We start from the raw sequence: 20322 nt of genomic DNA, 5'->3' as shown, positions 1-20322 counted from the left end.
CCCTACTTACCATTAGTATTGCAATAACCAAACTTCACAACCTTGGAATGGGACGGAAGAAAAAGAGCTAAGATCATCCAGAGATGCAGCTAGCTGGCAACTTGCACTAAAGGGAACTTTTAAAGCAGAAGAAATACTATCGAGGGCTGCCATATATAAATTATATGACCTGGAATTTCCTCCGTGGGGTAACTTTGGTGCTAATCTGGCTACTGCTTTTGCAAACTATATGTGATTGGCAATAAAATTTCGGCAATCCTTTCTCCTTCTCCAAAAAAAAAAGAGAGAAAAAAATGTATAGTGGAGAGAAGTACATCATCCAATTTAGGCCCCAATTTCAGTCCTAATTCTCTTATAAAAAAGCTTTACTTGTACAGAGTGGAGTTAAAGAAGGTATGGATTGCATATTTCCAATTCTATACCTCTTACCTCTCTCACTACCAGTCCAGAAACATTTTATCTGCTTTCCAAGCTCCAGCCCCAGAGGGAGAGGTTCGTTACCAATAGGTATGCAGTTGGTGATGGATTCTTGGTCAAAGCAACCCATACGACTCAGAAAAATATGATCTAGTCCTGTGTAGCAGCCTTCCACTTATCCAAGAAGAAGAATAGAATGTGGAAGAGAAGAGAGTGCTTGGAATCACCCAATTTCTACACTGGCTTTGCATTCCCAATTTCTACACTGGCTTTGCTGGGGCTCCAAATTTGAACTCCTGATCTGATGACCTTGAACCATAGAAAACTCCCAGTGGTGAACTTATAGAAGGATATAGAGAAGAATGACATGGAACAGACAGGCAAGAGCAATCATCGTCAGAGGGAATGTCCATATGGACAAGATTCCAGATTTACTGGGGGATTTTAGTACTCTAGTGCAGAAAATATAAATGATCTGCATTTCCCCAATACATAAGGGAATGGAGACAACGTATGTGAGACATTATTTACATAAAATTAAAGTCAAGCTTTTCTACTTTGTTGCAGAAAACAGTGTCTACCAACGGCCTCCCTTAATCTAAATTATTCTTGAATTTGTGCATTCTTTTCCCAGCACAAAGATTTCATTAAGCTATTTGGATTTACATTGATGGAAAATTCTTAAATTCTTATCAACAAGTGCCATTTTCCCAGTCCACTGAGAGGCAGTATCAAGGACCTGAAATGAAATGAATGGCTTTTGGTTCGGAGCTTAATGCAATTGCATCCCTGGGATAAGTTATCATTAGTTTAAATAATCAGTACCTCAAGTGGGAAAAAGGCAAAGATTTGGGGTTTTTAGCATGGATTAAAATGAGCATCATTTTTGCTTTAAAGGGGGGATTTGTATCCAGTTAAAGCAGCAGCATTTGGTCTTTTAAGCAATCAATCCTTTTGAGGTTGAAGTTCAAGGATTAAGTCCAAGCTCTTTTGTCAAAAGAGCAGGACAAAGTCTGCTCATCTAGTGGTGATTGGCAGTGGGAGGGAGGGGGATATTAAGTGAGGAAAAGTGGACCTGGAGCTGAATTTTTTTTCACTCAAAATGAGTGGTATTCATTAAGTAGCAACACAAACACGATTGGCCCTGTTCTGGCAACCAAGGGAGAAACCTAGGGAGAAAACATTAGGAGTTTTAATGAAAAAAGACCTTGATTTCTAACCCAAACTCCAGTTATTGGGCAGCATAGGATCATAGATTTCAAAATGGTAGCCACCTTAGAGAACACCTAGTCCAATCTATTCATTCTATATTGAAGACCTATATTGAGATTAAGTGATTTACCCAAAGTCACACAGGCAGGAAGTGACAGAGTCTGGTTTTGAACTCTGGAGTTCCCAGACTGCAACTTTTCGCTTTCAACTATACCATATTCATGATGACACAAAGAGCCATCTTCAAAGTCCCTTTATTTTTTGTCATTCTTGAGACACTCTCCCCTTTCCCCCTCCCAAAACAAAAAAACCGTCATTGCCCGTTGGCCAACTTTTCGGTGATGAGGTTCTCCTCCTTCGCTAGGGTGAGCCTCAAGCAATAGACAAAGGTTTCAGCCAGGCCAAGACTCAGTTTCTTCCATCCTTCTTTTCCTCTCATTAAGCCCGGCCCACAGGTTTAACAATTTTAACGCCTACCCACACTACCTCAGTACTTTCATGTCAACTATTAGGAGAAAAAAAAAATCTTACCTCGGATTTGGCCCAATTCCAGTTGACTTTTTAGATTTCCACCTGTCCTTGTTCTTTGATTGTAAGCTTAATCCTTGCATAAAGAGTGGGCACTTGAGCTCTGCTGCCCTGTCATGTGGCGAAGAGCTTTGGATCATACTACACAAATAGCATCTTGCATATTGACAGAGATGCTGGGCAGTGCCGAGCATATACTAGACACTCAATAAATCCCTGTCAACGGATTGACAAGTCATTCTGTGAACCTTTTTGGAACTTGGAGAAGCAAAATTAAATGCAGGGCAAAGGGAAACTCCATTTTGGTTTCAACGACAAAGTAAATGGCAAGGAAACACTTTATACTCTCTTGGGGGAAATTCTCCTATTCAAGTCAACTCGACAAACATGCATTAAGCAGCCACTACGTGAAGGGGCAAGACCAACGTCAACGCGATTCAATTTAATGTGTATGTATTGAGCTCCTATGTGCTGAGTATTTTTGCTAGGCATTGGGGAGGGGCAGAGAGAGAGAGAAAGACAGTCTATTTAGGAAAAAGCCCACACCCTCCCCATGTTGTGTTTTTATTCAGAAGACAAGATTATGATACAGAAAAATTCAGAGAATCAAAGATAAGAAATATACAATAAAGGACCAAAATTGAGTCAAGAGCCCTACTGTTTGGTACAGACAATATGAATCCCCAGTAGCCAGGTTAGGAGAAAAGAGAGCAATGTGGTCTGGAGTTGTAGGAAATGCATTAGACAGGAGGTGAGGTCTGATACAGGGGGACTAGGGACTTGAAGAGATGAAGAGAATGCACTCTAAGCAAGAAAAACAAGAGGAGCAAATGGGATGATAAACTTAGTATTTGGAGGCATGAAGGTAGTGAATAGAGAAAACAGAGCAGTTAGGTGGTGCAGTGGAGAGAGCATCAGCCCTGATGTCAGGAGGACCTGAGTTCAAATTTGGTCTCATACACTTAACACTTCCTAGCTATGTGACCCTGGGCAAGTCACTTAACCCCAATTGCCTCAGCAAAAAAACAAAACAAAAAACAGCTCAGATTCAGGAAGTCCTGGGTTCAAGTCCTATCTCTAATATATACTAGTTAAATAACCGTGAATATTTAAATCACTTAACATTCCTTTGCCTCAGGCAACTTTCTAAAACTGTAAGTTAGGGATGAGTTGCACTAGTGGCAGGACTTTCTCCATAGGGAGATACCTACACCAACTAAATCACAGCTCTGCCCACCAAACTTCACAATACAGGATATGTTTGTTCATGGCCTTTCTAACAATTTGCAGAGATTGAGGGGAGATTGTTATGAGATGGCCCTATGGATTTGCCAGACCACTAGTCTGGCAACTGAAAGATTTTGCTTTGTAATGTGGTTGGTGTTTTCCAATTGTTATGGCTCTCCAAAATGGAACGGACTCCATCAGAATATGGTGAGTTCCCCTCCCATAATGGTCTTAAAGCAGAGGCCAGAAGACTACTTGTTGGCTACGCTAGAGAGGGGATTCCTGTTCTGGTATAGTTTGGGTTGACACCCCTTCCGACTCGAAGGTTCAATTATTTTATTATGAATCTTGTTGCATAGAGGGACATAATTGGTTATGTTGATTATGGAGGGTCTCAAATGCCAGGATGAGAGTAGTTGGTTTTAATTTACTTATTCTTTTCTTCCTCCTCCACCTCTCTTTATTTTTCCTTTCCTTCCTTCCTTCCTTTTTTCTACCTTTCTATCTTTCCTTGAATTTTCGAAAACAACCAGTTTCAAGCATAGCAGGAAATGTCTTTCACATTCAAGTGAGAAAGTCTGGTAAGCAGCTGGAAATATCAGGCTGAAATTTTAGTGAGACATTCTTTTCTAATACTTCCAATGGCTAGTGTCCTGCCTCCCTATATTAGATTGCTTTTACACATACTTATTTATTTAGATGTTATCTTTCCTGAAAGAATGGAGCCTCTTTGAGACCAGGGACTATTTCTTTTCTGTATTTGTATCCCCAGTGCTCACTGTAGTGCTTTCCACAAAGAGTTCAGGAAATGCTTGTGGATTGATTGACAATATGCTTAGCTCCAATGGCTAAAGTAAGAGTGAAAGCCATGAAAAGACAACTTGCTCCAGACAGAGAATGTGGAAGGAAGATCATATTTTCTCACACTTGTTTTCTTTTCCACAAATTTGAAAAAGAAAAATTTAGATAGATATTTTCTCCTCTCTTAATCTTCCCTTTAAAACAACTACAGTGATGTTGAGGAGAACCTTCTATAAATCCAACCAATGTCATTTGTGCTGGAGTAGAAAAAGAATTAAAATGTAGACACTTAGGGGGCAAGTTAGTATCTACTTTTCTGACCACATTCAACAATGTCTCATTGCTTTCATTTTTATCTATCCTGCATCCCATGGGCTAAGTGTGCAAGCATATTGGCTCCATGATATACCTTGACCCACATAAGGAGAAGTAAGCAATGAGTTAGGAGTGCAGCAGCTACCTTACCAACTGAAGAAACAAAAGCTCTCAAGCCCCAACCCCAAATAGGAAAAACATAAGAAAATCCTAAATTTAAACACAACCTATTGATCTAGTCTTTTAAATACAAATGAAGGCTTATTGAAAGTTTGAGGAGGGATTGCTAAAGGGAGGGAGAACCGTTCAAAGAGCAGGTTCATTTTTTTCTGGGCTGTTGTGTTACACTGGTTAATTGTGTTCTATTATACAAGTACCACTTACACAATTGGGTTCTGTCCTTGGTCCTGACACCTCTAGTATTTTTAATCAATAACATGGATGGAAATACTGCAAGCCGTTTGTTCGATTTGCAGGTGACGAGAGGTAAAATATGTAACATAATCAGGTCCCCAAAAGATATTGGTGGGCTAGAATAAACCAAAGCTAATAAGATGAAATTGAATAAGCACAAATAAGAACCCTTTGCTGGGGTTCAAACAATCAAATGGATGAAAGAAACATGGCAGTTTTCCTAAATGGCAACTAAATGAAATGGCTATTCACATGGGGGGAAAAACTCTGGGAGTGATAGTGGATTAAAAGTTCAATAAGAATAAACAACATGGTTTGTTAGCAAACAAACAAATGTGATTTTTGATTTCATTACAAAAGGCATAGTTTAAAAAAAAAAGACAGTGAACATCAGTCTTTTCCCCTCTCCACCCTCCATGGAATCTGATCTGGTCAGACCATAACTAGAACATCATGTCCTGTGTAAGGTGAAACAAGATCTTGAGAAGGACCATGGCAGACAAGATAGGGCATGTGTGAAGGGTGAAAGCAACCAGGATGATGAAGAGCTTCAAGTTCATATTACATGAGCATCTGCTGAAGAACTAACAATGCTTATCGGAAAGAGAAAAGTTGTGGAGGACATGATGGCTATCTTCAAGACTTTGAAGGGCTATCGTGTGAAGGAGGATGGAAATTATTCTTTGTAGTCCCATAAGGCAGAACTAGAACCAATGGGTAGAAAGTTGCAAGGAGAATGATTCCAGGGCAACATAAAGAACAACATCTTAAGAAGCTGAGTCATTTGCAAATGGGTAGGCCATCTTGGTATATAGTAAGTTCCCTGTCACTAAAGATATGCCAGCAAAGAATGGATGACCACTTTTAAGGATGTTATAGCAGGCATGAATGCTTTAGAGGAGGATCAGACTAGGTGCCCCCCGAAATCCCTTCCAAGTCAGAGAGTCTCTAATTATTGAAGGTAGCTAAGAGTGGGCACAGAGCAGCTCACAGACTCCCATGAATTAAAATCTCTAGGGGAAAAACTAGCTTGGCAGGCACACAATTTGAAGATTCAGAGTATACAAAAAACATTTGGAAACCAAAAGAAAGTTTAGCCAATATAAAAATACTATGTATAAATATACAATATAGACCACTTTTTCTGCAGAAGAAAAAGGAATGAAATATTTCCTCTTGTCTGTGGACTCCCACCTAACAGATATTTAGAACAAGTTAAATGTATAATATATTCCTGGAGCTGAAGGTGTTTCCAAATGCTGGCTCGCCTTCCACTGGAAAGCTGCAGAGGCAGGCCTGTCGCAGTGGCGGGGACTGCCAGATTAAATAAAGAAATTTCAAGGTCAGTCCTATGCCTCTTGTATCCCACATGGTTTTAAAAACCCCTTGTGCTGGCTGCTGGTACAACCCAGCAAACAAACAGATTAAGCTTTCAACCACACAGACATCAGAAAGGTAGGACTTGATGATTTACTGTTTTACTATGTGGAAAGTACCATGGGTAGGTAAACATGTCAGATGCCTGCTCTCTCAATGCATCACTCGTTACTCGCTGAACACTTATTGCCCTTCCAATCTACTTTCCAGGAATTCTGGGAAATCAAACTTTCTTACCTTGCTTTATTTAAAGAGATCCCCATCACTCTGAGGTGATTGTCCATGGGCCAGATAAGAAACCCACTTGTCTTTCTGGTTGGAAATTTACTTTTTCTTTTCCTTTTTTTTCCCAAAGGCTACCTTTCACATAACTGGTAGATACGATCAACAGAGCATAAACACCTAGTGAAAGCCTCCAGTCTTAAACTCCCTTTCAATAGATACCCATGCCATATACAGGATATGTTGCACAGGACCTATAAATCTCAGCCATGCTTACTCAGAGAGGGCATAGGCGGGGGGAAACACCGGCCCTGGTTTGAACGAGCTAGAATCACCCTTCCCACTTTGCTGTATCTCCTGAACTTGTCAAGTATTCTATATTGAAAAATGCAGAAGGCTGAAAGAAGGGGGGGAAAGGAGGAAAAGAACAGATACCCCAAAACAATGACTAATTCTGTTTGCCTAAAACACACACCCGACTTCATGCTTGCTGCTGAAAATCACAGGCATTCACACTAAAACCGCCCACAGCTTTTTCCATCTACTCCATATTCCGTGTGGAATAGGGGTAATAGCACTAGAGACGATGGAGGTGGATACATAGTTGCATCTACCGTTTTCCAGGTATTTGAAGTCAAATGTTTCGAGTGGATAAATGAATACACACATACACATACATATGGGTGTGTGGAGCTCGTAGCGTGAGCAGAGCTGATTTCATCTACCAAAATTCTGGACATTTCATTTAACAAAATGTAAGAATATACCCCACATTCAATTTCAGGTGATGGTATAATGCTAGAGTTGATGACATTGAAACATAACACAAATTGGGAAGTGCTCATTTTATTAATGCTTATCAATTAAGTGTGTTTTTCCCCCCAATTCCTAATAGAGATGGCTCACAGAACACATTTACATTCCCAGAAATGAGTGACTGACTCACTGCAGCTGAGATTACATTTCATCTGAAGAGCAATGACTACAGTTTGAAGTCTGAAGTGTCTACTAGCAAAAGGAGTGCTGAGCTATGACTCTGCAGAGACAAGAAGCCAACATAATTCTAAGCTCCTCAGGATCAGGCCAGGGATACAAGAGCAGCCCTCTCACAGGGCCACTCCCAATCGGATTTATTTATTTTTAAATCAAAGAAATATTCATGAAATTGGCTCTAGATGTCTAGGGTACTTTTGATCTCCTCCTGGGGATGATCCCTGAAACCACGTACACAATGACCTGAAAGAGTACAGGATTAGGCTTTTTTTCTTTATTTCTGTGTCTCCAAGCTTTCTCACCATACCACCACCCAGAAGCCTTCAGCAGCACAAGGTAATCTATATTTCTGTTTTCCTTCACTGCAGCAAAAAATGCCACTCACCATAGTTCCCACACTCCAATAAAAACATATTTATTAAGTCCCCACTTCATGCAAGGGCACGGGAAAATTTGGTACATGTGAAAATGTCCTAATAGTCTTGATTTCTGAATTAACCCCCCTCTTCTTGCACCTGTATTATCTAGTTGTGTTTCCATAGTAAACATTTTAAAAAATGGAAATTCTCTTAACTTTTTTCCCCTTTTCGGGGAATCCAGACCTATAAATTCATTACTGGGAGGAACTCTTGGTCCGGAAACTCCCCTCCATTTTTGTTCTTAAAGCGAATACAATATTATCTCAAGAGGCCTCAACGTGGAGTGGATTGGGGATCAGCCTTAGAGCCAAGAAGACTTGAATGCAAGTCAGCCTCTCCAACATACTGGCTGTGGGACTCTGCCCAAATTATTGAAACTCTGGATGCTTCAGGCAATTCTCAAAATTCCAGATCTATATCAGAGGAGAGAATTTTCACAACAGGAATGATTTACACTGATGAAACCAGAAGTCCAGACCAGTCTTCCCACCTACCCCCTGCAACTTTATCCCTAAATTAAGAGATTACTTTTCAATATTTACATTGCTAGCTAAGGCCTTCTCTATCCAACTTAATTTACCACCCATGTGACTCCCCTAACTTTTATAATTTAGAAAACAGACTTCCTGCTTTGACCTCTGTTCCTATCTCGTTTCATTTTCTGGTTCTCAGGCTTGAACATTATTTTTTTTACTTATCTTCTCCTTTCATGATCCCAAAGCACTCTTGCTATTGTCACCGTGCACTTAGATGAAATCTTCTCTTTGCCTTTAAGGAGGGAAACTGAGGCACCAAGAGGTAAAGCCAGCACTGAGCTTAAGTCCCCAGCCCCCACCCATCCTCCTTGGTTTCTTTTGCAAATTATACCCAAGCCCAAACTGCCTTTCTAACACTGTTAAGGTAGGACTGAGTGTTGTATATAGAGTGCTGTCAAACCTCATTATTCTGGACTCTACCAATTCCGTCTCTGATAACTGACCCTGAACTGCCCTGAAATTTCCTTCTGCACAAGTTATAAAGAAAGGGCTTGCTATGCAACTGAATAATGTAAACAAGATTTGGGAGGCATGTTTAATCTACTCAATCAATCTATTTTTAAGGACTTTAGCATATCATTTGAAAGAAAATGGAAGTTTCTCATTAAGATCACAGCTTTGGAGCTGAAAAGGGGACCTTGGAGGTCATCTTGGGGTCCAACCTCCCTCCTCGTTTTATGGAGGATGAAACTGAGACCCAGAGAAATTTGCTCACCAGGTAGAAAGTAGTGGTGGAAATTTGACTAAATGTCCTCTGACTGGAAATCTGGTCCACTGACCACTGGATCCCAGTGCCTCCGGAGGAGGTCAGGAGATAAGCCTTGTGGGCCTTGTTTTCCAAAATGGTTTGCAGTTCACCATATTTACTGAGTCTGATGAGTCCAGCCTCAAGTGGTCAGAATGTGCGAGAGGTGTGGCTGCTATCACTGCAGTGCAATAGAAAGAGTTCTGAATTTGGAGAGGCGGCATTTCCGTTTGAATCCCAGCTCAGCTTCTGGGTCACCTGTGTGACCTTGTGTGAACAGTCATTTCAGTCTCTCTGGGTTTCAGTTTCCTCAATGACTGAAGGAGGAGGCCAGATTAGATGTTCTCTGAAGGCCTTTCCAGCTCTAGCACTAAGACTTTATGTGTGACTTTGGCCAAGGCACTTCCCTTCCCAGGAATTTAATTTCCTTCTCTTTAAAAACAAAGGGGTTACATTAGATGGCCTTGGAGGTCCCTTTCAGCTCGAAATATGAGAGCCTACAGATATATTTAGATAGAGGCATATAGAGATATAATTTCTATGCTATATAAATTATATTTCTATTTCTTTATTACATTCAAATTTCTATCTATCTATTTATTTATTTATTTATTGCAGAAACATTTTTTTAAAAATTACTTTTATTTTAGTGTCCTAGATTAAATTTTCTCATTTCTTTTTTTTCTTTTTTTTTATTATAGCTTTTTATTTACAAGACATATGCATGGGTAATTTTTCAGCATTGACCATTGCAAAACCTTTTGTTCCAACTTTTCCCTTCTTACCCCCCACCCCTTCCCCCTGATGGCAGGTTGACCAATACATGTTACATATGTTAAAGTATAAATTAAATACAATGTATGTATATTTGTCCAAATAGTTATTTTGTTGCACAAAAAGAATCGAACTTTGAAACAGTGTACCATTAGCCTGTGAAGGAAATCAGAAATGCAGGCGGACAAAAATAAAGGGATTGGGAATTCTATGTAGTGGTTCACACTCATCTCTCAGAGTTCTTTCACTGGGTGTAGCTGGGTCAGTTCATTACTGCTCTATTGGAACTGCAAATGTCTATATATTTATAATCAGAAGAGAAAATTAAGCAGCTTTTTTTTTTTTTTTTTTTTTTTTTTGAGGCAACAGGGTTAAGTGCCTTGCCCAGGCTCACAAAGCTAGTGTCTGAGGTCGGATTTGAACTCAGGTCCTCCTGACTTTCACCTACCTGCCTGGAGCCTATATTTCTTTAATTAAAAAGCCTAAGACTACTCAGGGAGAAAAATGTTGAAAGAAAATATGTTTACTGCCAATTATCGAATAAGTTTTGCTGATAAATGTATCTCTACAACTAAAGTGTGTGGTTACAATCAACCATTCATCTATTCATTCATCTATTCCCCAATCAGCTATCAACACCAGCACCCAGAGCGGACACTGGAACTTCTTAAAGACCTTTGCTGGGAGCTTGGGCAGAAGGACAAACCGTAGATTCCTAAATATTAAAAGAGCACAGAGTGACATTTGCCAAGCCCACAATGAAACCTAATATTTGGTTTGTTGTGCACGTGACAGGGCATTCAAAACTATGAAGAAATCCAGGTCTCAGCCTTCAGTGATTGCCCTCATTTTAGAGGCCCCAGCCAAGCATCCGCTCCCTCCCACCTCCACCCCCTGCCCACCAAAAGGAAGCGAGGAAAGCAATTTCATTTTCAAGGGAGATTAAACTATCGAGCCAAACCGAGCCTGATGGTGCTCTTTTTATCAATAATCAATGGGGAGAACTTCAATCTATGTTAACAATAGACTTGAGGGAGTTACCCATCTGCCCTTATTATGAGACCATGAAAGACTGAGGAACAGACAGAAGTCTTTACCTCTATAACCATTTACCATCCCCCAAGCTGAATTTGAAAGGAAGAAGAGGCTTCCTGGGTTTGGGCCCCCTTTCTCCAAAACCACCCACATCTCTGCATCACTGAGAGTCAAAGTCAACCTGTTTCTAGGCTCTCAAACTTCCAGAGCTGGGATTGGTCTAGTCTGTTCCTCCTCATGTTACAGTAGGGGAAATGGGGCTTAAGTGAGTTGCCTTAGGAGATTGAACTACTTAGAGCCTTTCTGAGTCTTCCTTTAGGGCTTCTTCCCCAAAAGAGAGACAGCAGGAGATAATAGAGCATTGGACTTGGAGGCAGGAAACTTTGGGTTCAAATCCCAGTTCAGATGCTTTTTTACTGTGACCCTAGGAAAACCACTTCACCTCCCTGTGCCTCAGCTTCCTCATCTGTAAAATGGGACTGTACATAGTACTCAGCTCCTGAAACTGTCGGGAAAGTCAAATGAGATGACAGATGTGAATGTTTTGCTAACTTTAAAGCACAACTGAAATGTGACTTATAATTAAATGTGAGTTCCAATATGGGGTCACCTCATCACTTTTCAATCTTTGGGGGGGGGGCAGGATGATGCTAAGAATAAGTCTACTTTGTGGGAAGGTTCTGTTTGTGATGGTAAACTCTCCCGAACTTGAAGGCAATGCCAAACATTTATCATTAGCATCAGCCCCCTCGTCAATAATATCCAGATGCTGTTGCTGCTGATCCAGTGAGGATTAAATTGGGCCCAGTGAAGCTCCCCTGTTAAACTCATTTTGAAAATGGCATTTCCCTCCACTCCAAGGTACTGTCCCATTTGGGTAATTCCCCGTCCCTGAAATCAATCAGAAAACTCCTTGCCAAATATCAATTGCCCACCCTGAAGGTCATTATGGATATTTTCAAAGCCTTCGAGACTGCATTACTGACCTCCAGGTTGGGCAGTTAATGTTTGGCAGGGTTAAGGCCTCTCCACTTTGCCGTGAGCGTGCAGGTTCCTTTCCACTGGGGCATTAAGTCAAAGGAAATGCCATCCTCCATCAGTCACGATGATGTGAAATATCAACTTGGTGAATCACTGTGAACCAGGATAGAACAGAACAGCATGGAGCTCTGCTCCCTCTGGGGTGGGCCAGTGGGTCAAGGGGGCTCAACAGAGAGATCAGTTCTCCCAACAAGGCAATGCCCCACCCATCACCATAATCATGAGCACGAGCATGGAGCCTCTGCTTTGGACTCCCCTCTCCACGTGAGGATAACAAAGGCACTGAAGGTAGCTTTGCTCTCTGCCCAACCCTGTCTAGAAAAGAAACAATCGATCAATGCCAGGGCATTTCCTGATATTTACTGAATGTTCCTCTCCTGCCTAGATTTGGCCTGTTGGCCCTTTCAACCAGTCATTAACTGGTAGGAAATGCCCTCCTCAGCAGCTGCTTTTGTGTAAATAGATACTCTTAGTTTCTGTGTCCCCCAGAAATGCCCGGGTGGTATCTAACACCCCAAAGCAACGTGCGTCAGGGCCAAACCACGAAGAAAAGCATGCTGCCTGCTAAATTAAACTCAAACCACATGATCCAGTCTATAAAATATACAAAACCCGGGGCCCGGTGACAGATTTATTGTGGCCTTACAGAATAAAGCCAAATATCTTTATAGAGGGAAAAAGTACACACACACACACACACACACACACACTCCAAAGCATACTGCTACTTTTGACCCAAACTGTCCCCAAACAGGAAGTAAAAACAAATTAACCAGCTGCAGCCTCCCCAAGTTATGAAGGGGACCAGCGTAACCAGCATTTCCTGTCATTGCTTGTCACCACCAGTGGGTCAGGATTGCTGGGCCTGTTGCTCTCTTTGCTTAATGACTGAAAATGGGAAGCTGGTTTCTTTGCAATTTGAGGGGTAAAAAATAAGGGGGACTATTGTCCACTCCGGGCTCGCCTATGGAAAATGAGCGTAACCTTGAGAAAAAGTATTTATTTAACCTTTGCTAGAGACACTTAACTAGGGCACACCCCCCCTCCCCCGGAAATGATGCCCTAGAATAGCTCAGTTTGAGTTGCTTCAAAACGTGGCCATGATTTTGACTGGAGAGAAGCAGTTGCGGAGACCCACCCTTTCCAGGAGCTTGATCAGAAACTGATAAAGGCACATCGGGCAGGAAAATATTCCTCCTGGAGAACCAGCTGGCCCAGGGCCTGGTGGGTTTGGCTGGTTGGTTTGAGGCTGGCTCATGCCCTCGGGATGAGGTGGGCCCCTCTCAAGTGTGCTCCTGAGCAGGCTGGCTGCCTTGCAAAGAGCCCCATAGGTCTCATGCCTTGGTTTTCTTTTTTCAAGTTAGCACACTGCACACACATGGATTTGGGGTTTGTGCCTTCCTCTCCCACTGAGAAACTCCAAATCCCTCATTCTGTACTTCGGGTCTGTCAACTTTGAAGGCCTTAAGAAAAGCAGCTTTTGCCCGGGAGTGTTCCCCGTCAGGAAGGAAACCTCCTTTTTGCCCTTCTGTGATAGATGGCTGAAAGTAGCTGCCGCCACCCCTCCCCTACCCCCCCAAGTGAAAAGGGGGACAAAGAGGGTGTTGGAGACCCAGTCAGTCCATCAGTCAGTCAGAAGTGCCGCCAAAATCCCAGGACGTTCTCCAGCCAGGCGGGCCCTCCCTTCGGGAGTCTGCCAATCACGGGCCACTGCCCAGCCAGGGTGCAGGGGCTGAACAGACTTCTTATTGACATGGCTTATGTCTGCAGGGTGCAGTTCTCTGCAAGGCTTTCATCGACAGATCTGATTACAAGGGCACATTCACCCCCAATTTTATGTACCCAGGAGCCCTTGGACAGAAAATAGGGGAGGGCTTGCTTGTAAAGAGGGGCCGGTCTTCACTGAAGATGGCCCTTCTCCACTTAGCCCAGGCTGCCCAAAAGAGATGTTTGCTGACTGACCCAAGTGGGGAGGTTTCATTTATTTGCGTCAATCACCCAGGAAAACAAACCCACTGGGGGCTTCTGTCTGACTCTCTAAAAATAGCCAAGCTCGGAGAAGTCCGAAGCCTGGAGGCCAATGGGTTTGCTCGGAGCCCTGGAGAGTGGGCACTGGGGCCCCTGCTGTTCACTGAAACTTCCCTTCCTGGGCTACGGAAGGAGGGATTTGGTACAAGGAGCGCATCCGGCTCTGTGTTTTGTTCAAAAGTCTGTTCTGGAAAAAAAAAATCAAATACTCCAGACAGACTATTGAAAATAAAAACAATCCACAAAAAAGTATGGGCTTCTGCCTTCAATAGAAGGTCCCGTGTAAGGGCCAAGAGTAACCTTAACACTACATGACAAATTAATTTCCTCAATTAGTAAAGCAAATAAATGCAGAATCATGCTACAGGATACAGGCCCAGGCTAAAATTACCTTCTCTTTTTCTGATGTTTTATTTTATTTTGGGGGAAGGGGAAGAGGAAAGAAATCGGTTAAATTCTAATCTTCCTAAGTCCCCTCTGGAGGGGAGGCACTGCGCTAGGCACTGGGGCTCTTGCAGCAGAAGGAAAGGTGAAATGAAAACTGCCTGCCCTAGCTTTCTCTTTCCTTACCCATCTCTCCTGAGCAAGCCTCCCCCCCCCCCCCTTTTCTTCTTCTTTCTTCCCCTGCAAGCTGCCTGCTTCCTCCTCAGGCCTGCCCCAGTTTGGCCGGCTTCCACTGACATAAGGAGAGGAGGTGAAGCTCTGCCCGAAGGGGTACGGTTATCTGGGCACAAAAGAGAATTGTGGTGGCTTTCATCTGGGCCACCATTTGGACTTGGCTTTTCTGGGTGCCGTAAAAAGAGCAGCCATTCATCCCAGTATCTCAGGAAATAAAAAACCCATGCAAATTCACCCTCTAAATAGGCAATCAGTGTTTCCCTGGAAAGGAGACAGGTCCCAGGGTCTTTTAATTTTCACCTGGGACAATTACTTTTTCAACTCCATAGGAGAGCAGAACGCAGAGTGTGGCTCACTTGGGTGGGGAAAGCCATATCCTTTGCAGGTCTGGTCCAAAAGGGAGCCCTAGGAGCAAGGAGGGATTGCCTGGGACACGTACAAGACTCACGCCATTCCTCGGGGTGGTACCTGCTCTGCAGGAGGAGACTGGGGGGGGGGAGGGAGGCACCGGCTGGGGTATGTCAATGGGATAGCGTAAGGAAAGCATTTTGCAAACTATAGGGCACTATATGAATTCTACTGCTCATCATTATTATTGTTATTCTGGTCTGCAACATGGGGGGGCACCCGCTTTGGTTCCTCTTTGTGGAATATGAGGGGGGCATTAGCTGGGGTTTCTATCCATAACAGGGAGGGGGGGGTTATCATTGAGATTCCTGTCTGCCATGGGAGCATGAGGAAGGGCAACATTTGGAAACACTGACTGCAGTGGGAAGGGGGGGGGGGCACCAGCTAGCATTTCTGTCTGCAGTAGGAGTGGAGAGGAAGCTAGATGGGCTCTGTGTCTGCAGTGGGAGCAGGGGGACACCTGATGGGTTAACTGAGATTCCTGTCTGCAGTGGGAGAGGATTACAAAATGGGGTTCCGAGTCTAAAGTCAATGTGGGGAGCGACAACTGGGATTTATGTCCCTGGTGGGAATGGGGAGCATCAGCCAGGCTTCCTGTGCCCAGTGAGAGTAGGGATACTAAATGGGTTCTTGTCTTGAGAGTGGGGGGGGGACCAGCGGGAGTTGAAAGGCAGAATAAGGGGGGGATAAAATCAGATGCTTGTCTGTAGTAGTGGGGGACAGCAGGTAGGATTTGTTTTCAGTTGGAGGGAGGATCCGAGGGTATTAGTGGGAGTGGGGAGGGGGCAGATGAGGGTCCCACTTTGGGGTGAGAGCAGAAGGGGCGCCAGTTGAGGATTCTCTAAGTATTGGGCATGTGGGGGTCTCTGATGGGCTTCCCTCTGCAGGAAGAGATGGAGGGCCGCCAATTAAGATTCTTGCCTGCAGTGGGTAGGGGAATCAGATGCTGAGGGAGCCATCAGAATGTCTATGGTGAGAGTAGGGGAATAAAAAATAGGCTTCATGCCTGTAGAAGGAGTTGGGGGCAGCAGCTAAGACCTGCGTCTTCAGTGGGAGTGGGCTCTGTGCACCAGCTAGAGTTCCTGTGAATAGTGAGAGTAGAGGAGCGCACTGGGCTCCAAGTTCCCATCTGCACTAGGAATGGGGGGGTGCCAAATGAGGTTTGTGTCTATCATAGGAGTAGGGGGGTCGAAAGCTGAGATTCATGTCTGCAGTGGGGGGGGGGCGGGAGGTAGCTAGGGTTTATGTCTGCAGTGGGAGTGGTACCAGCTAGGGTTCATGTCTGCAGAGAGAGTAGGAGGGGCACCAGTTGAGATTCTTGTCTGCAGTGGGAAGGGGGGTATCAGTTGGAAGTACTGTCTTCAATGGGAGTAGGAGGGACACCAGTTGAGATGACAATCTACAGTGGAAATATAGGGGGGGGGAATTAACCAGTTGAAATTTCTATTTGCAGATTGGAATTCAGCTTTGGATTCCCTTGCAGTTGCAGCCCACACTATCTTTTGTGATTCAGTTTCTTTGGCCCCTTAAAATGCAGGTGATGCCCCCCCCTTCTATGTTCCTAAAGTGTACTCGCGTTGGACCTATTGGACGATGAAGAAAGTTGATGGGGGGGAACGAAACCTACTTGAGTGATTGAATTTTAGGAGTGGAGAGAAGGGAGAAGGAAATCAGTCCATTTTCAGGGCTTGCAGATCCTGGTATATCAAATAGGCCATGGGCTCTCCCTCAAGCCAGCCTGGTCTTGGGCTAGCCTTCCAATGCCCAGTTCCTGGGAGGTTTACTTAAGGAGGCATCCCACAAACTGGCTGGCTAAAATCAGGAGTCTTAGCTGCCGGAGTTTCTAGCCCTGAGACGATTTAGCAGCTGATAGAAGTGCTTCCTGGGAATGGCCGTCACATTTTAACAAGCAGAGTTAAGCAACTCTGCATCTCCTGTAATGCTCATTTAAAGCAGGGGGATCCCGGATTCCTCATGCTACCTTGAGAATGAATGAGATAAAAAGAAAAGCAGCACAGAAATATACAGGATTCTTCTAGAATTAAGATGGTGGTGGTCCTCCTCCTCGTTATTACTGTTGTTATTATTGTTATTACTATTCATCACTATCCCCCTTGAGTCTGGAAGGATTCGGTATTCGACAGGTTAATTGCCTGGATTGGGAATACAGGATCTCTCATTATGCCTCAGTTTCCTCAAACATGCCTAATAATTGACAGAAAATCCTTTGTCGCTCTCAGCTCTTTTGAAAGAAAGAAAAGGAAAAAAAAAAAAAAGACGAAAAAGCAAAAAGAAAGTTCAAAGGACCAGGTAAGACTCTAGAATCTTTTAGAGGACTGTGGTCCTTTGGGCTGGCTGGGAGTCCACCCTGACCTTTCTGAGCCTGCTCTATCTCTTTACAATAAAAATGATTCCACTTTCTTCCTTGATCGTATGATTGTTCCTCATCAGGTTTTTTTGTTGTTTTTTTTTTTTTAAATTTTAAGACCACAGTCATCCGTTTAATAGCAAGCAGGACTAAGTGGCAGATTTATTAGAGCTCTTTACTGGTAGGCTGGAATGACCTGAAAAGAACTTTTCTTTAGGCGAAGTCATTAACACCTGATAAAGTCTCCGATAGCCCGCTCAGCCCGCAGCCCCACGGCTGCGGTTCACGTGGGGGCATCGGAGCCCCTGGCCCGCGTCCTAGCCATTTTAGGGAGAGGAGGAGGGCGCGCCCTGCCAGGTTCCTAATGGCATCCTCGTCGGGCTGCGGATAAAATTACTTCCCCTTCCCCCCATGGAAGCGTACATTGGATTTCCTTGGAAAATAGTCCTGCCCCACTGTAGCTGCGCGCGGCCGCTTTCTCCCTTGCTTTTTCAATGAGCCACAGCCATATTATCCTGAGGACAAACCACGACGTCCTCCACAAAAACGGCCCGAGCCAGTTGGTTTCGGTGGTCTCTTTTTTTTCTTTGCCCTAAAGGGTACCAGACTAGTACCGGGAGGTTCAACCGGGGGCGAGGGTGGGAAGGCGAAGAGAGCTCCACGCATCTCTTCTGTCATTTAAAAAAGAGAACTTCGCCGGGCTGCCGCAGGTATCACAGCACCCAAGTGAGGCGGCCGCCTGACACCCGACACTATCGCCTCACTCTAACCACGGGCTCCAATTCCGAGTCGAACTCGGGCGGCGACTTATTCCTGCTCCGTGTGCCCCCAATCCCGGCGTCTCTAACCCTCTCCCCCCAAGGCTTTCCCGCGGGAGAGGGGGATCCAAGGGCGGCTGTCCCGGCAGCCAGGCCGGCCCGCTCGGTCTCCGGCCCCCGGGGGAAGCGCTGTCCGAGATGCTCCGCCGACTTGGCCCTGGCGAGCCGCAGGCCGGGTAGCACGAGCCTACCGGCCACCGGCGTGCATTACAAGTCCGGCGGAATGCAGACAATGAAGTGAAACCGAGCCGGTTTCGTGGCAAGTTCTCGTCTGGAGCCCCGAGGGACTTTCCGCTCGAACCCGGGGCCGCGGGGAGGGCGGGGAGCGGGCGACGCGCCCGCTTTGGCCTCCCTTCGGACAGCCCTTCCTCTAAAAGGGCGCCCCCCCCCCCAGCCGAGCTCCCATTCCTGTATACACTGCAGCTCGGGAAATTCCTAGAGAGGACGGACACATGGGGAGCAAAGGCCCGGTTCCGAATCGGGGGCCCGGCTGCCACGAGTGCCCCCTCCGGCCTCCCGTATTCTCCCCTCCCAAAGAGCCCCCCGGCCAGCAGGCAAGCTCGCGTCCCCTCTTTTTGCTAAGTGGCGGGTCGGAGGGGGGCGAGCGGGAGCGGGCCGTGCCTCTGCGCCCCCCCCCCCCCCCCCGCGTCTCCCATCAGCTAGTCCTGCCAGGTGGTGCTGGCTGAGCACTATTGCGGCATGTGTCAAATCTGACACCCGTGGCTGTAATTTAAGAGCTCTGATGCGCAGAGGGCTGCAATGATTCAGCAAGGAAACCTCGGAGAAGGCAGGACCTAAGGAGAACTGGCATCTGAGTGTGTGCCCGGGCAAAAAAAGGGGGGGGGGAGAAGTTGCCACCTGGCCAGGCTGGCCCCTGGCTTCGGGAGCGTCCTGCTGCGGCCCACCTCCCAGCCCCGCGGCCTTTGGCCTCTCCCGCGGGGGGAAAGAAAGCCCTCCAGCTCTCTGGCTCAATTACCAATGACAAGAGCAAAACAGTCCGTAGTAAACAGCACTTTAACTGGGCTCTGCTTCTTTGTTTCTAGGCAGACTACAGTGCGGTGGCAAAGCCGAATAAGTGCGCATGCCCTGGGAGATGTACAGAAAAATCTTTTGGCTCCCTCTCTTCACCCCTCTCACTCTCTGGGCAACTATTGTGCCATGGGAGTCTGTCAAGTACTTTCTGCTGCTAGGGAAGACACGAGTAGTCAGAGATGGGAGCAGAAAAGCCAGCTCCCAGGCAAAAAAATAATAAAGGCACCGTCCGGGAAAGGAGGGGGCTGTCGGAGAGCGGGGAGGGAGAAAACTGAAAACGGGGGGAATGTTCATTTCGGGTTTTTTTTTTTTTAAACAAAAAATGGAGAGGTCGAATCAGCCAGTACATGAGCTCAGACCTCGAGAAGGGAGCGATTTTAGCCACTGCCCAGAGCCCAGTGTTCCTCCCTCGCCAGCATTTGTAAAACGACCAACTGTCCCTCTCCTAAGTGTTCGGGATTGTTTCTGAAAGCGGGGTGCGGGGCGCGGGCTGGGGGCAGAGTCGGGGCGCACTGACCAAAACCGGCAACCTTTTCGAAACGAAAGGAAGGGAAACGTTTTGACTCTGATTGCCGTCCTGTCGGCTGTGGAGCTATGCATGTAATCTGCTGCGAGTCCCGGATCCACAAAGCGAAGGGAAAGTTCGCCCACAAAGAAGCACTTCCCTAATAAAAGGCAGACGAGAATGAATGCCACGCAAAGGACACCAAGACGTGTCCCCCTAAGACAGACACAGGAGCCCCAAATCCCCACAGTAGGTTCGCCGCCTCCCCCCCCCCCCAGCCTTCTTGAGAGACGCAATCAATCCACAAACCAAACTTTCACTACTCATTTACTGCAGTTGTTTTGTTTTTGTTTTTGTTTAAGTGAAGATTCAGGAATGGAAAAGCTCCCCTCGCCCCAAAATCACTTTCGGAACATCCTTTAGAATCTAAAAGCGTCATTATTCTTTCTAGGTCCCAACAGTATTTAAAAGGAGAAGGAGAAGAGAAAG

At 45.2% G+C, this 20322-nt stretch overlaps 1 protein-coding gene across 7 annotated transcripts in view; it reads right to left on the bottom strand.

Annotated features, from left to right (window-relative positions):
• MBNL3 (muscleblind like splicing regulator 3) overlaps positions 1-20322 on the bottom strand; it is a 217883-nt gene that overhangs the window by 134463 nt on the left and 63098 nt on the right. The gene's annotated exons all lie outside the window — the stretch shown is intronic.

Source organism: Sminthopsis crassicaudata, chromosome X, assembly GCF_048593235.1.
Source record: "Sminthopsis crassicaudata isolate SCR6 chromosome X, ASM4859323v1, whole genome shotgun sequence".
Classification (NCBI taxonomy): Eukaryota; Metazoa; Chordata; class Mammalia; order Dasyuromorphia; family Dasyuridae; genus Sminthopsis; species Sminthopsis crassicaudata.
The sequence above is the reverse complement of the archived record's forward strand: the minus strand, read 5'-3'. Positions and strand labels throughout refer to the sequence as shown.